Raw genomic sequence first — 11,479 nt, 5'->3', positions numbered from 1 at the left:
CGTAGACATTGAGGGCTAGCAGGAGGGACTATGCGCTTACCTGCTGCTCTCTGGCAGGTAGCTCCATGCCCTCCTGGGTTTTAATTGCACCTTAGAACACACATGCATCAACACTACAATGAGCGGGTGGAGGGAGGTTTGGAGTCTTCTCTCACCCCCGTTCTCTGCGGCCTGCTGGAGCGGGGGGGCTAGGAGGAGGAGTTGGCCGTCCGACTGCGGTCTGGAGTGTGGGGCCTCCCTGCTGCTGCTGAGTCGGGGCGGTCTGCCTCTCCCCACCGCAGGGAAAAGGGTAACACCACCTGGGTCTGGGTGCACCTAGACCCGGTTCATAGAGTACGCTTGGGGAGTGTGATCGTGTGTACAGCGTCTCTTTATGTCTGTCTCCACATTGGTTGAGTGTGGAGTAAGTGCATATGAGAGCATGAGGGTGGGAATGGATGTTTGTATCTGTGTGTGCCTGTATGTCTGTGTCTATATGTCAGGTTGGGTATCAGACGCCACCTCTCTGGGGACATCTCAGGCCCTCCAAGGTTTGGAGGCCTATCTCCACCCACCACCACTTCCCCTGCCAGTGGCGGACTCCCTCAGGTGTCGGTGCGTTGATGGTTCTTTGTGTCTGGGGATGGGCGTCCGGGTACACACTGGCTCACTCCTTGGCGGCCGCTTATCGGGGCCTGGAGCCTGGGGCTCGCTCGGGCCACTTCGGAGGTGGGGTGCCCCCGGCCTCTCGGCCTGGGGCTCGGTCACTCAGGCACGGCTGGCTGCCGGTGGAGCTCACGGGCGCGTCACTGCAACTCCCCCTGGCTTCTGTTCCGCGGCTGCTGGGTGAGCCCTCATCTGGGACTCTCCTCAGCTCTTTCTGGGACAGTGGCGCGGCTGCCCCTCTGTTGGTCTTCCTTGGTCTCTTGTGTTCTGGGGGCCTCTGGATGTCTGGAGTTTTGATCTCCTCCATACCTGCTTCATACCCTGGAGGACACTCCCCACACTCCCTAGCAGATCGTTACATGGAGAAACCTTTGGAATACAAGCATGCTGATCCACACAGGTATGCACACAGGTGTACACACGGGTATTCACAGACGCGGACTACAGCTTTCTTGGCTGCTGCCTCAAAGCACATTGTGCGCTGTCTATCTTGCGTGCTGCACAATATCGTTTATTATCTAGTATCTACTGATATCTACTGCTAGCTAGTTTATCGTGATGGTGCTGTTTTTTTATTATGTTGCTCTTTGTTGTTTGCTTTCTCTTCTGTTTTTTTTCTCCATACAGGTGACCCAGGTGTTTTTTTTTTGTTGTTTTTTTTTTTCTTTCTTCCCACCCTTCTCACCGTCTCTTCTCCCCTTTGGTTTTCTTTCTCTCCCTCTCTTTCTTTCATTCTTTCTCCCTGTCCTATCCTCCAGTCATGTCTGTCCCGTTTGTAGCAACTGAAAATAAAATAAATTCATAATTATAATAAAGGTCAATCAAATGGACCAATATGGCAAGGCCATGATGATCCACTTGGTAAAATAAATCCGCTTGGCATCTTTCTTGGCCTTCAGACAACAATTCTGATGGCTAAAGATCCAAACGGGACACACAAAAAAAAAATCATTATCATCATATCAGCCTCATCTGTCTGCTATCTGATCATCGTGCAACCTGCAACATTTTCACAGTAAAAGCCCCCTTAAAGCTCTCTAATGTAGCCCCATTACCTAATTAAAAAGTAATGCAATATAATACATGTAAAAAAGAAGGAAGTGAGTCTAATGTGAACTGGGTAAAACAAACTAGAAGCATCACTGACAATTTGCTTGTATCTTTATAGACTTTAAGGTCAAACACCGCCCACTAGTGGCCATATATATAAATGATTTGGGAGAATAAATGTTCCATGACATTTATGAAATGTAATAAGATGATCTTAAAACACTCATGATCTTCTGGTCTTGTGTGTTTGTGTGGCAACTTTAAGCCACAGCATTTTATTTCAAAGTATTTCCAGAAAAAAAAAACTACACTTGAGCTTTTTCACTGATGTGAATATTTAAATAATTCTATTCACTTCTATCTTTAGACAAGGCAAAACATGAGTTACCTCCTCTGTGTTTGAACCAATAGAAAAGCTGGTGCTCAGAGGAAGAGGGCGGGCTTTACTTGGTGTCAGTGAGAGAAATGAAAAAAAGCTCAAATGAGTGAGAAGGACGATGAAGGAAACATCTGTGCTGTGTCTGCTCTGTAAGTAGAATCTCTGTGTTTGTTTGAATTCTTGTACTTTGACTGTCTGCTCTCCTGATAACTGATGATTACCCCCTATGAGCAGCACTATGTTGACAGATGAAAAGAAAAAAACTTAACAGGAAGAAACCTCCGGCAGACCCAGGCTCAGGGAGGGGCGGCCGTCTGCCACAACCAGCTGTGGAAGAAAGCCAGGGAGTAATAATAAGTAATGATTCAATTTAGAGAGGTCTATTAACACATGTTGATTAGGAAAGGTGACTGAAGAAGAAAAACTCAATGCATCATGGGAATCCCACAGCAGCCTAAACCTATTGTAAGATTCAGGGTCACCTGATCCAAAATTAAGTATGTTTAAAGTAAAAAGGAAAGTTTTAAGCCTAATCTTAAAAGTAGAGATAGTGTCTGTCTCCTGAATCCAAACTGGAAGCTGGTTCCACAGAAGAGGGGCCTGAAAACTGAAGGCTCTGCCTCCCATTTGTCACAGTCCTGGGTCGAGTGAGCTGGTGTTTTGAGTTTCCTTATATTTTGATATTCATAGTTTGTGTTCAAGTTCATCGAGTCATCTTAAGCTCCTAGGTTTATTAGTTATAGTTCTTTGTTTATTAGATCCCTTTGTGTGCTTAATTCTCTTTTGTTGGTTCATGTGTCTAAACTTGTCATGTTTCATGTTTCATCTTTCCTGTTTTCAAGTGTTATTTTGAAAGTCTCATTGTTATGTTCATTGTGCTTAGCGTTACTTTTCATCATCGTCATAATGTTTGCTGTTTAGTGTTTCAATTTCCCCTGATCACCTCCTGTGTGTATTTGGCCTGTGTGTTTTCATTACGTCTTTGTCAGGTTGTTTGTGTTACCTCCCAAACAGTTTGTCAGCTGCTTGTGTGTTAGGACAACTTGTTCTTTATGTTGACTTCAAATCAACCTGAGTGTCATTTCTCTTTAGTTCTGATCTCACTGCTGAGCTGCACAACAAACCAAGGTCAGTAACCTTCTTCTGTCATAGTTTAAACCTGATAAATGCTCACTGATATGACCTGATTGAATTTCAGAATGGATCACATACATAAAATTGACAAAGCAAAGTGCATTTTTACAACCTGTGTAACACAGAAGTTAAAAAATATCAACAGTTTTTGATTTTAACCCTCACAGCTCGTCTGACTGTGAGTCCCAGCAGCTCTCAGTTCTTTGAAGGAGACTTTGTGTCTCTGAGCTGTGAGGAGGACGACAGCTCTGCTGGATGGACTCTGAGGACCAATAATAAGATCACTCAGTGTGGAGATGGGTGGGGAAGATGGTCTGGTTCTTCCTGTGACATCACTGTTTTCCCTCAGGACAGTGGAGTTTACTGGTGTGAGTCCAGAGAGGGTCCCATCAGTAACATGGTTAACCTGACAGTCACTGGTAAGCTGAGTGTGTGGAGTTAGTGTTGATGAAGCTGTGTGTAAATGGATGAAATGCTGTAGTTTGTCTCTGTGTTGAGGTGGATCAGTGATCCTGCAGAGTCCTGTCCTCCCTGTGATGGAGGGAGATGACGTCACTCTGCTCTGTGAAACAGAGACCACTCCCTCCAACCTCCCAGCTGCTTTCTATAAAGATGGCTCCCTCATCAGGAAGCAGCCTACAGGTCACATGACCATCCAGCATGTTTCCAGGTCTGATGAAGGCCTCTACAAGTGTGACATCAGCGGTCATGGAGAGTCTCCATCCAGCTGGATCACTGTCACAGGTGACACACTCACCTGTCTGTGTTTCTGCAGCTTTCAACATTCACAATGTGATGACAACTTAATGACTGTGTTTGCTTTATTTTAGGGGAACACACCACCACACCTCCACCTACATCCACACCTCCACCTACATTCACCTCCATCACTCTTCCTCCATCACGCTCTCCTGCTCTTCTCTCTGTGTTGTCATGTGTTGGATCAGTCTGTGTTGTGGTTCTACTGGTGTTACTGGTTCAGTTGGTGAGACGATGTGTTCACAGGAAACCTGAAGGTGAGACTCAGACTTCCTGATCTTTTATGTCTGTGTTTGTTTAGTTGAATAAATTTCGCATTCATAATGATCACAGTAACAACCAATGTTCCCTCTAATTTTTCATGTATCTGAGTGAACACACAAGCTCCCTGAGCAATCCCTTGGGCCACTGTGAGCAACAGCAGACGTGTCCATTGTGGTCACGCCAGCACCGAATCCATCCAAGTTACATAGTTAAAATAATCAAAACACAGCATTTACATTTATGTTAGACTAATTTTAATTAACTTTAGCCCACTTACAATGAAAATTTAAAAAATCTTGTTCATGACCTGTGTAGTGTGTTAACAGTATTGGAAGTAAAAATAACTTGAACTCCAATTTTGAAAAGGCAACTTTCTTTTTTTCTTTTTTTTTTAAAATAAAGCTCTGACTTGTATTATGAGTATGAGTCTGTGGTCTTCGAGAGAGTCTCCCAGGACTCTCCGTCTGCAAAATATAGAATATATAGTCTTTATATAGTCTTTAATACAGAATATTTGTCTCTCTCTCTATATATATATAGACCAATGTTGGGCAATTAATTATATAGTTACTACTTCAAAAAGTTACTGAGTTTTGCAACAAGTTTTTTGCAGCTGTTTACCTAAAAATGCAGCTGAGGCAGTTTTTTAAAATAAATATTTCAAACTATTTTTTGAACAATCAGATTTGATGCCACACAAATTATTTGTGCCACTCCAAAAAATAATTTCTGTCCACTATGAGATAAAGGAGAACATCAATTCAATTCAATTTTATTTATATAGCGCCAAATCACAACAAAAGTCGCCTCAAGGTGCTTCATAGGTACAGAGAAAAACCCAACAATCATATGACACCTATGAGCAAGCACTTTGGCAACAGTGGGAAGGCAAAACTCCCTTTTAACAGGAAGAAACCTCCGGCAGAACCAGGCTCAGGGAGGGGCGGGGCCATCTGCTGCGACCGGTTGGGGTGAGAGAAGGAAGACAGGATAAAGACATGCTGTGGAAGAGAGACAGAGGTTAATAACAGATATGATTCAGTGCAGAGAGGTCTATTAACACATAGTGAGTGAGAAAGGTGACCGGAAAGGAAAAACTCAATGCATCATGGGAATCCCCCGGCAGCCCCAGTCTATAGCAGCATAACTGAGGGGGATTCAGGGTCACCTGGTCCAGCCCTAACTATATGCTTTAGCAAAAAGGAAAGTTTTAAGCCTAATCTTGAAAGTAGAGATAGTGTCTGTCTCCCGAATCCAAACTGGAAGCTGGTTCCACAGAAGAGGGGCCTGAAAACTGAAGGCTCTGCCTCCCATTCTACTTTTAAATACTCTAGGAACAACAAGTAGGCCTGCCGTGCGAGAGCGAAGAGCTCTAATAGGGTGATATGGTACTACAAGGTCATTAAGATAAGATGGGGCCTAATTATTTAAGACCTTGTAAGTGAGGAGCAGGATTTTGAATTCAATTCTGGATTTAACAGGAAGCCAATGAAGGGAAGCCAAAACAGGAGAAATATGCTCTCTCTTTCTAGTCCCTGTCAGGACTCTTGCTGCAGCATTTTGGATTAGCTGAAGGCTTTTCAGGGTATTTTTAGGACATCCTGATAATAATGAATTACAGTCGTCCAGCCTGGAAGTAATAAATGCATGAACTAGTTTTTCAGCGTCACTCTGAGACAGAATATTTCTGATTTTAGAGATGTTGCGCAAAAGAAAGAAAGCAGTCTTACATATTTGTTTAATATGTGCATTGAAGGACATGTCCTGGTCAAAAATGACTCCAAGGTTCCTCACAGCGTTACTGGAGGCCAAGGTAATGCCATCCAGAGTAAGAATCTGGTTAGATACCATATTTCTAAGATTTTCAGGGCCAAGTACAATAACCTCAGTTTTATCTGAATTAAGAAGCAGAAAGTTAGCGGCCATCCAGGTCTTTATATCTTTAAGACATTCCTGCAGTCTAACTAATTGGTGTGTGTTATCTGGCTTCATGGACAGATAGAGCTGGGTGTCATCTGCATAGCAGTGTAAATGTATGCTGTGTCTTCTAATGATGCTGCCTAGGGGAAGCATGTATAATGTAAATAGAATTGGTCCTAGCACTGAACCCTGTGGAACTCCATAATTAACCTCAGTGTGTGAAGAGGACTCTCCATTTACATGCACAAACTGGAGTCTATTAGATAGATATGATACAAACCACTGCAGCGCAGTACCTGTAATACCTACAGCATGTTCTAATCGCTCTAATAGGATATTATGGTCGACAGTATCGAATGCTGCACTAAGGTCTAGCAGGACAAGCACAGAGATGAGTCCACTGTCAGAGGCCATAAGAAGATCATTTGTAACCTTCACTAAAGCTGTTTCTGTGCTGTGATGAGCTCTGAAACCTGACTGAAACTCTTCAAATAAACCATTCCTCTGCAGATGATCTGTTAGCTGTTTGACAACTACTCTTTCAAGGATTTTTGATATGAAAGAAAGGTTGGAAATTGGCCTATAATTAACTAAGACAGCTGGGTCTAGAGATGGCTTTTTAAGTAAAGGTTTAACTACGGCCAGCTTGAAGGCCTGTGGTACATAGCCGATTATTAGAGATTGAAGCATTAATTAATTGCAGGACTTCTTTAAGCAGTTTTGTAGGAATGGGGTCTAAAAGACACGTTGATGGTTTGGAGGAAGTAATTATTGAAGTTAACTCAGAAAGATCAATTGGAAAAAAAGAGTCTAAATGAATATCAATGGTACTAAAAGTAGCTGTAGATAATATTACATCTGTGGGATGATTATTGGTAATTTTTTCTCTAATTATAAAAAATGTATTTGTGAAGAAGCTCATGAAGTCATTACTAGTTAACGTTATGGTTGTTTACGGATGGTTGGCTCAATAGAGCTCTGTAGCATGTCAGCCTGGCTACAGTGCTGAAGAGAAACCTGGGGTTGTTCTTCTTTTCTTCAATCAGTGACGAATAGTAAGATGTTCTGGCTTTGCGGAGGGCTTTCTTATAAAGCAACAAACTATTTCTCCAGGCTAAATGATGATCCTCTAAATTTGTGACACACCATTTCCTCTCCAGCTTACGAGTTATCTGCTTTAGGGTACGTGTTTGAGAATTATACCATGGAGTCAGGTACTTCTGATTTGAGACCTTAGTTTTCACTGGAGCTACAGTATCCAGAGTCGTACGTAGTGAGGAGGTGTCACAAGCTTGATACCTGCAGGCCTTACAATAGGAGATGTATCACTCCTGTAACACCTGTAACATTCAGCAGTCGCCTCATTGTTCTAACACACACAACAAAACTACTGACTACACTGCACACTAACTCCACAAGACAACACACTAACTTTAGACTCCAAACATGCTAAACGGCGCAAATCTGTCACGTCTCAAAACACGGCTGTCACTACCAAAACCTCCCCGTTCCTAAACAACTAATTGCCATGTTGCCATATCAGTTTTTGATTGGTCCACATGGTATATTGTTTTTGTTTTTGCTCACAGGCGGAGAGTGCTTTCAAGCATTTTCCTTGTAAAACGCCATTTTTACCGTTTCTTCCCGCAGTAAATCTAAACAACGATAGTATTCAGGAAGAAAACCAAACATTGCATATATTTTTATCATAACTCTAGTTTTACATGGCCTGTCAACACAATCTAAAAATGTGGTACAAAGTCCACACTTGTTCCATCAATTGTTCCGTCTGTCCTGCTCGCATCTCCAGTGGTTGTACATGTTGTCATTAATGTGGCTTCACTCTACATCAGCCACGCCGCTTTGCTAGCTAAAACACCGGTGTTGGCACTTAAAGACACTGTCATAGCCTGTCAACGATGTTGATTAGCTGCATATATACGAATGTGAATCGCATTATTGGCTGGACTATGGGATAAGGTGGCATCGTTCTAATCCCATACTGGAGCAGCCAGTCCCTTACTAACACTGCAAAACAGAATTGTTAACGTATTTATTTCAATTTCAATTCAGGTTATTTTTTTTTCCCTGCACAATGCAGATTTTCTCTGCGCAGGACTGTGACAGCAGTGCGCAATTGCACACAGCGCACAGCTTAGAGGCAACATTTGTAACAACTTTCTTAAATGTAATCTCTGTTTAGATATTTAAATTATATTATTGTTTAATTTTTTTATCAGATCAAGATGATGGAGAAGATGACATCATCACTGACATCACGTGCAGTGTCAGCAACATATCTAAGTGTCAGCAACAGCCAATCAGAAAAAGTCAAGGTAATGCAATGTTTTCATACTATTTTATTACGTCAGGATATTTGTAAATATTTTAAGACATCTTTGGGAAGAAATTTGAAAATATCGTAATTATAGTTTTCCCTCTTACTTCACTGGTAAACAAGAGAGTTAATTTGCTTAACTGTGGAATAAACTCATCCCCCTTATCTGAGGACCATGGCCTCAGAATTGGACGTGCAAATTCTTATTACCATCGCTAGACACTTGGCTGTGAAATGCTCCAGAGCGAGCTTTACGAGTCCACCACCTGATAAAGCCCTCAATTATGAAAGGCATCCGTGACAAAGGGTCCTACACTCACAGAGAATGCATGGGCTGAGCTATTGCAACTGTTTTACATGGTCCGAATGACTTGTAGCATTGGACAATATTCCCGAAGCGCCCCTACCAGGATACCCAGAGGGATCCAGTTGAATGCCTTCAAGTCTACAAAAAATATGTAGACTTGTTGGAAAAACTCCCACGTTCCCTCAAAGAACTTGTCCACTGTTCTGCAACTGGGAAGGTGGTGCTTTCCCTCCTCAGTCACCTGACAGTTTGCAAGAATTGCTTCTATTCAGATTTCCATTGTTCCTCAGCAAACTCTTCCAACACCCACATTTTTGTTTCACAATGTGATTATAAAACTATTATTCACCTTGGTGCCATGTACATTCTTGTGTTCCAGAGCTTTGAAGTCCCCAGTAGGACGAAAGAGATTAATTATTCTTGAGCTCCCAAAAAGGAGCTGACCCATAGGCACACAAAATTAACGTTCTTGTCCGCGGGCAAAATGGGAACATACAGGCAGCCAGCTGAGAAAATACAGAAATACTCATTCCTGCCTATACCTTCTCACCAAGGGCAAATCTAGATTGGAACAGAATTCAAACCATGATTTGAAGTGAGCCTGACTATATCTATATAGACGGTAAAAATGAATGTTGCTGGATTTAATGATGTGATGCGTTATGAGGACTCTGTGTTGAATGATCAAATATATGGATTGTAGTTAACGAAACACAAATACTTTCCTGATTTGATGTAATTAAAACCTGAAATCACATATTTCAATTTATATTTGTTTAATGAATTTTGTCTTATCTAAGATGTCCAAAAAGATGTAATAATGTGTCTTTCACACTGTACTTACTGAGTGTTGTTCACTGTGAGCTGGACTGTGTGTTTGTGGTCTGTGGTTAACTGAAGCTAACAGCTCTGCAGCCGTCCAGCATCCTGTTTCTGATAGAAAGAAACACTTCAGCTGCAGGTGTTTCAACACAGAGCTGTTCATTTTAAAAAAGGGGAAGGGACATGGAGACATCATTTGGAAAAGCATTTCTCTAAACTCTGCACACAGACCTTTATTTCATGCAAAGAGAATTTTAATTTTGTTAACAATGTTTGAGTCTTAGACTGTGGTGTTGTCTTTCTCCACAGTCTGGACTGGTTTGGCCAATAATAGTGATCATGCAGTGAGAAGGTGTTTGCTTTGTGCTCTGTGGTAAAGCGAGTCAGTCTGTACTGAAAGCAGGTGGCAGCTTTGTGGTCGTCCAATTTTTTTTCTTCACGGAAAACCCCCCACTTCTTTATTGTCAAACATATTTCACAGTTGAGGTGTTAAGAACACTGAAAAGCTGCTGTGGTGTATTAAAATTATCACTTGATCTCTTCATAGTGCATCATGACAGATAATACAAATGTTTTACCATAGATGTAGCTGGGGGAATTGTAGCTACTGTATTAAACAAGTAATGGACTAATTGAATGTGTTTTATTCTCAGAGTGTGGTTCAGCTGTGATCTACTCAGCAGTGAGAACTGAAGACGTCAGTTATGGACAAACAACCATTAGAACAAGGTGGCCCAGGTACAGCTGCTCTTTATCTTTAACAACAGAAACAAGCTAACTGCTCACCCTGTTTCCAGCCATCATGCTAACCTAAGCTAACCAAACCACATCATGATTCATGTTCTTTACCAGATAAAAGTTTACTTCGCACTTGTAAACCTTTAACTGTGAGCTTATGAATCAAAAAAGTTGAAACTGGGGGTGCTGATTGAACTACAAAGCTTGTAATCACTTTGGCATTGGTTCTTTTTATTGTTTAAACTGACACAACACATTCCCCTTATTAATATTTCAGCATTAGTACTCCAGCCTTACTTATCATGGTTATTTCTGAGATAAGTGCTGTAGACAACAAGGTCAAAAAACTTTTCGAGTGGCATACCTGAAGAAATGCCTTGCTGCATAAAAGGAGTCCCTCAAAAAGCAACTGCCCTCTACTGTCCAAATGTGTTTTAAACAAAATAATAAAAAAATAAATTGGTAACTCATTTTTACACTCTGACCATAATTGTTAAAATTATTCCACATAAAAGCACTTTGCATTTTTCAAGAAAATTGATCAGCATGTTATATGTTAGAGACTGTTAGATGACTTTCATTATGAAGTTCATGCAATCATCAGATTATCCTCTGCCTTAAGACAGACCATACTATTCAACACAGAAGTTACTACAAAATGCTTTGTAGTAACCTTTAGCCATCCAGAGGAAACAGTTCTGTTTGTGGATTTTGAAGCTGGGAAAGCTGTATTGCTTCCCCCTTTGTCTGCATGGAAAGTATCTCACCATGGGCCACTACTATATCTCAGCAGATCACAGTCACCTGACCAAAGTCACTTTTCAAATTTGTCAAATTCACTTTGCTGCTGAAAAACCGCTCAAAGGCTTCTTTACTTATTTAGCTTTGTGGACTACAGCTCTATGTTCAAGACCATAATCCCAGACTTCCTTACCGCAGCGTTGCGGTTGCCATGGTTACAGGGTGACGCTCTCGCTCTGCGTGTTTCCTCGGTGAGAGAGCGCCTTTTTGTTGTTGTTGTGCTAAGCTAATAGGCAGAATGCAGAATGTAGCTTCATGGGCAGTGTAGTCCGTGCTGCAGGGAGAATGGACTGCCATACACATTATGTGTCTGTGAGCGCGA

At 41.7% G+C, this 11,479-nt stretch overlaps 1 long non-coding RNA gene across 1 annotated transcript; it reads left to right on the top strand.

Annotated features, from left to right (window-relative positions):
• The first annotated feature begins 4,056 nt into the window (after positions 1–4,056).
• Positions 4,057–11,215, top strand: LOC120724486. The gene is made up of 3 exons (XR_005693936.1): positions 4,057–4,224; positions 8,392–8,487; positions 10,272–11,215. It is a non-coding gene; the product is annotated as an uncharacterized LOC120724486 (long non-coding RNA).
• Positions 11,216–11,479: the final 264 nt, after the last annotated feature.

This window comes from Simochromis diagramma, unplaced genomic scaffold, assembly GCF_900408965.1.
Source record: "Simochromis diagramma unplaced genomic scaffold, fSimDia1.1 OVJJ01000690.1, whole genome shotgun sequence".
NCBI classification, from domain to species: domain Eukaryota; kingdom Metazoa; phylum Chordata; class Actinopteri; order Cichliformes; family Cichlidae; genus Simochromis; species Simochromis diagramma.
The sequence above is the reverse complement of the archived record's forward strand: the minus strand, read 5'-3'. Positions and strand labels throughout refer to the sequence as shown.